This window comes from Cannabis sativa, unplaced genomic scaffold (genome assembly GCF_029168945.1).
Source record: "Cannabis sativa cultivar Pink pepper isolate KNU-18-1 unplaced genomic scaffold, ASM2916894v1 Contig3, whole genome shotgun sequence".
Lineage (NCBI taxonomy): Eukaryota > Viridiplantae > Streptophyta > Magnoliopsida > Rosales > Cannabaceae > Cannabis > Cannabis sativa.
Window position 1 is genome coordinate 5464042 of NW_026870039.1, and position 6230 is coordinate 5470271.

The following is a 6230-nucleotide window of genomic DNA, read 5'->3' on the forward strand; positions in this document are numbered from 1 at the left end:
TTTTTGTAAGGGGAGATAAAAATAATTTTGAATTCAAAGTATTTCTAAAATGATAATAATAAAATTTTGGATGTGTTTGTGCAACAAATATTAGTAGTTTATTTATATTTGAATTAAGAAAATGATAAATATTTTTAAAAACTGTGTAGTAAAATTATTTTATTTTTTAATTTTAAAATATGTATTAAAATTAAAAAATCGTCAGTTTTGTATTTTATAAAAGTTACCAATCAGTTTATCTATTTTATTAAATGACAATTGTTAATCGATACTTTTGATAACTAATTAAATAAATGAAGATTTAAAGTTGGAAAAGAAAAGAGAATATAGAAATTATAGATTTTACGGGCGTTAATGAGCGTTAGTTCACGAGTTAGAGATAGAGAAGATGAAGTTTTCTCTTGAAAATTTGGCAGTATTTTGGCTTAACACCAAATTGGTCGGGTTGGGTTGGGTCCCATAAAAAAATTCTATGGCTACCCATAAATATGAAGTCTTCTATCAATGGGTCGGGTCGGATCTGATCCGGCTAAGATAAGATAAGAGCCCCTTTACATGTGACCTCATATTTATGGGCAGCCATAGAATTTATTTTTTTTATTCGTCTAAATGCTTCATTGATAGAAGAAAATACATTGATAGACATAAATAAAATATTAATTGCTAATATGCGGGCTTATCTTGTCTTGTTTCTTCAACTTTATTGGAAAGACTTCCTAACATATTACATCAACTTTTTTGGGAGTTTTGATAGTTAGTGGGTACACCATCATTTGTCTTTGTTTGACAAAAGTAGAGACAACAACAATAATGCTCTATTTTTTTAAAAATGAAATATAATAATACCTTGAGCCGAAATTTGGTCATATTTTTATTTAATATATTTGAAGCCATTTTTAGTATAAATACGTGCAAAAAAAAAAAAAGGCCTCTACCTTAAGGTATTTTTATATTTTTGACTAAAATTGAGCCGAGAATATTATAATCTTCTATTTTGAAAACATATAGTTCTAATAGTCATTTAAAAATATCCAATTGATATTTTTTTATAAAATACAGTGAAAATAAATAAATTACTTTGAAAATTTTGTAAACAATTTTTTTTAATCATAATCTATTTTGTACCTTTTTTAATCAAAATTCACTTCATTTCTTCACTTAAAAAAACTATAAAATAAAAATAAAAGTTATAAACACATTTTTATTTGAAAAATTTATACAATATACTTAAGATCAGACTTTATATAAATATTTCACATTTTAGAAATTTTGTTGTTTGTACAGGTTTTTTCTTGTTTTCTTCGAGAAAGAAATATTGTTTTCAAGTTGTTTTCCTCTTGAAATTAGGGGTGTTCATAAAATAGTTGATCTAATCTAATCTGTACGATCCAATTTAATCCAATCCGCAAAGTGCGGATATCCGCACTTGTGCGAGTTTGATTGGATTAGAAAATTCAAAATTCGTACTTGTGCAGATTGGATGTTGATTTCCACACATATTTATAAACAAATTTAAAAAACTATATATACAACTAAAATTTTAATGTAAAGAAAATAGTAATTAAAAAACTTAATAGATTAAATGTATATTCCATTCTTATATATAATTTTTTTTCTACATACAATTTAAAATAAAATTAAACATTTTTTATACATACAATTTTTTTCCTTTGAATTTGTTATTTTTATTTTATTTATTTAATTTGTTGTTAGACTTAGACACATAAAATAACAATATAGTTATGTGAAAAAAAATATTTTTCATAAATATTAAATAATTTAATATTAAAGTAACCAATCCAATCTGTATTTTTATAGATTGGATTGGATTAGATTTGAGCTATTGTATGAATTTGATTGGATCCAAATATGAAATCCGCACTTAGTGCGACTCAGATGCACTATGAGCAAAATAGTGCGGATTGTTTTGGATGAACACAACAATATTCCATATTTAAAAAAAGAAAATTGAAATTTGTAAAAATATAAAAATAATTGTAGATATGTAAAAATATAACTTTTTGTTATTTTTGGGTGTTTATAAAATAATCCTTTTTTTTATTATTTTCAAAAAATTACTAACATGCTTTTTTAGATTTAAATGTTTAAGTTTAAAAGCAAAATATGAAAAAAAAAAAAATTGTACAAGAGGCGCACATTTAAGATTTGTTTCTTTTTTTTTTATCGTCTCTGCTCTAACAATTTTGTTTTAAAAGAACTTTAAACAAAAAGCAAAATAAAAATTCATTAAAATAATAAAATAAATAAAATAACTTCCTACAATCAAGTTTATTGTATTACAGTAAAGCTCAAAATCACTACTTCATAATATGTTAAAAGAAATTCCTTATACAATAGGTAAAAACAAGCCGCCCCACGCTAGATAATCCCATATACTATTCTCTTATGTAAACTATAAAAAGCTTCTCTATTTAACTCCATTAGATAAACAGTTTCTTTTCAAAAAGATGAACAATTTAGTACATGTTACATGATTTTAGAATTGTACCATTCCAAATAACCTCCTCATATAGCCCTAAAGATATAGAGGCCTTAATACTATGACTGATATCCAAAAGAGAAGAGTAATCACTGCATGAAAGTGTTGATTTCTTAACTACCCCTTCTAAATCAATTTCCACCTGCTTAATATGAATCTTAACCGTTACACACTAGGTTGGTGAGAGTTTTAATGCCAAAGCTTCAATAGTAACTGAATCTACAAATCTTGGTATTGGGATAACACAATCAGCAATAACTCTTACTTTGTCATTTATAGCCACAACTTCAGCACCAATCTTATCTAGGAGTGTTTGTTGGTCGATTATGCTATATTTTTTCAACCCAATGTAGAGAGTGGGTCACAAAAATTTAAGTGTGACCCGCCTAATTAAAGAAAAAAATGATTTGCCTAATAGGTTAGTCTGTTTGGTTAGACCGCCCAAACCGACCACTAATACATTATTTTTCAAATTCAATTTCTATATTTTAATTAATTGTGATAATGAGACAAATATATATAGTATAAATTCAAAGTCAAATTAACTACTGTTGCCCCTGATTTCGCCCAAAATACGTGGACCAATCAAACAGGGACACGTGGATCAGATTACTTGTAAATATTTGTTAAGTCTTTGTATGCCACAAGGAAGCACCCTGGGCATAGGTCCCGGAGGAGGCACCCGGAGCACAAGGTGCTCCCGGACGCTCGCATAGCATGAAGCCTCTCCGGGATGTGTCAGGCCTCTCCTGAGCAATCAAGTCGCATTTAATGCTGCATGGGAGGAAGCGTGTTGGGACTGCAACACGCAATAAAGTCTGACGGCACAACCCCCAAACAGCAGCGCCACAGTAATGATCATTTAAGTCTAGCGACGGCTACCCTGCGAAGAGTCACGTCAATCACAAGGCAAAAAGGACATTCCTCATAAAAACCCTACGGCACCTAGGGATTTGACCATGCATTACCCATGGTATATTCATTGGGAATACCCAACTTTATGGATACTTACAGATACGTTTGTAAGAACAATTCTAGGGATCACCCCACCAAAGCACTATAAATACCCCCTCAAAACTCATTTAATGGGATCGAGAATCTTGGGTTGCATATAAGCAAGAAGAGCAAATACTCACCAAGAACATTCTCTGTATTTATAAGGGTAACATTCCCTCAAGCGTGGAATCTGTATTAAATACATCCATTAATAACAAAGACTCGTGGACTAAGGCTCATTAACGCCCGAACCACGTAAAAATCCTCATCTCGCTTTCTTACAGCTCAATATTATAATTATATTTAATAGTTGCCGAAAATCTCGGTCAACAACTACCATCAAATAAACATTATTTGAATTAAAACTCTCTTAATCGGGTTGGTCGGGTTAGTTTGGGTTTATTGGGCGGATTAGTATTATTTTCAATCTGTCCAATATACAAATTGGGTGGGTTATATTTTCGTTAGGTTTTTCAATTTTTGATTTGATTTGAGAAGATTATTCGGGTTGGGCGATTTATAAAACTTTATGTATAACCCTAATCTTACCATTATGTTTGCAATGGTTGCATTCGCATTTAATGTTAAGCTTCCTCTTGGGGAGGAGTCTACCTTGCCTTGGGTTCTGGCATGACAACCTTAGCTTTGCTATGAATTCTTTGAACTTGTTTTTCTTTGTACCTATGCAAAATGAAACAACCTAGTTAAAGACATCCTTATAAGGCATCCAAGCTTTTCTTTTCCCAAAAAGGCTTGCATTTCTTTCATTCTAGAGAGCCCATAGTAAACTAAACAGATTCTCAATATGCTTTTTAGGCAGAAATTCAAATGCTTTAAGAATAAATTTTTTGATATCCACATAACTATGACTAACACTGTTTACTCAAAAACTAACCCTGATGATGTGGACAACAATATTTAAAAGTAACTTCCCAGGGTTAGGGACCTTTCATAATAGTCAACTCTAGGAAAGATCCCTAACCCTGCGTCCAGGTTGACTTTGTGAGCTCCAGAATGGGTGTTTGGATCCTGCCAAGTTTTTTCCAACTCACAATCTCTTAGTATTTTGATCCAAAAAGTAAGGAAGAATCCAAGTCTGAAGCCTGAGAACTGAAAAGAGTCAAATCGAGCACCTAAAGTTAACCCGGATGCCTAGGGTTTCACCCAGCACCCAAGTTGACATCTCAGGGAAGGGTTTCAGTTTTCGAGTAAGTCTTAATGCAAATGGCTCAAAGTTTGTACTTAGACAGGAATAAGACTTCTTACAAACATGTTAGACGCCCTAGAATCAGAATCAGAATACTTCCCATTTGAGGCACCTGGGCACCCAGTGCCAATGCCACCTAGTGATGCACCCAACACCTAAAATGGCATGTTGTTAACCTAGGGCGCTTCAAACCACATTACTAAAGGTGTTTCCTGAGCACCCAACGCCTAGGTTGACCTAGTGCTAGGGCCTAGTGCCCAGGTTGACATATTGTTAACCTAGGCCATTTCTAAACATTTTTCTCGAGAAATCTTTCAGGTACATTCTCTATTTTCACCAAAAATTAAGATCTGAGTGTTTCAAGAAGTCAAATAGAGTCATCTGGTGGTTAAAACTATGACCCAGCACCCAGGTTGACCTAGTGCCTAGTCCTAGTTCTCAAGTTGATGTTTTATCAACATGAGCCAGTTCCAAGTATTTTTTTTTAAAGTGTCACGGAAATGTTTTTGATTTTCACAAATAATGAAGATACAAGTATTCTCAGGAAGAAAATGAGATCAGTTGAGGGCCAAAATAGGGCCCTAACACTCAGGATGACATGGGTGCTAGGCCTTCCGCCCAGATTGATGTACAAACTAGTTTGTATGAATCTGCTCCTCAAACACGAGTTCTTCTTTGATCATTCTTCTTATCTTGGTCAAAAATAGGGTAGGAGACCTTGTTCGTAATTTCGAATTCCATAGAAGTATCAAAACGAGTCTCGGGATGCTCTCTGAAGAGCACTCATCGCCCAAGTTTACATATAGCCTGGTGCGTTGGGTTCTACTTATCCAATTTCAATTTCTTCTTGAGCATCTAACTTCTTTTCTGTTGTAAACGAGAGATAACACTTGTGACAAGTCAAATTCTCAATTTGATATTTCATCTTTTCAGCAAACTAAAATATTGATAAATTAGCAACAAATCGAGAAGTTTCGAGTCTACTTATTTGCAAAAAAGTGACATATCTGAGAGTTGGTGAACGACTTCACTAAAACTAAGAATATGAATAACTAATCTCAAAATATCACTTAGGCATAAAAAAAAAATATAAGTTTGGTATGTTTTCCCACTCATACAACATTCAGGTTGATGCCAGAATGTCAACTTGGGCGCCAGTTGCTGAACTACCTTCAGTGAAACGGGCATAACTCACTCGACATTAATTCGATTGACGTGATTCTAGTTGCCACAACTTGAGTTTCTAGTTACCATTCAAGTTCTCTGCTATGAGTTTTGTTTCAAAAGGAATTCATAATTTCAAGCAAGTAATCATCCAAGGGCTCAATGTTTGTTAATAATGTCTCTAAACATGCAAAGCAACACTACCACTCTTGGTACTTGTACCACTACTCAACATGCAATAGGAACTGAGGCTCCCTGTAGGGAAACAAACCACAAGCAAGTGTCTAAAAGGACTTAGACTTAGCAATGTGGACCTATGGGTCCTCTAGTTTATGTGGAGCGGTAACTTGTTAGAGAAACAAA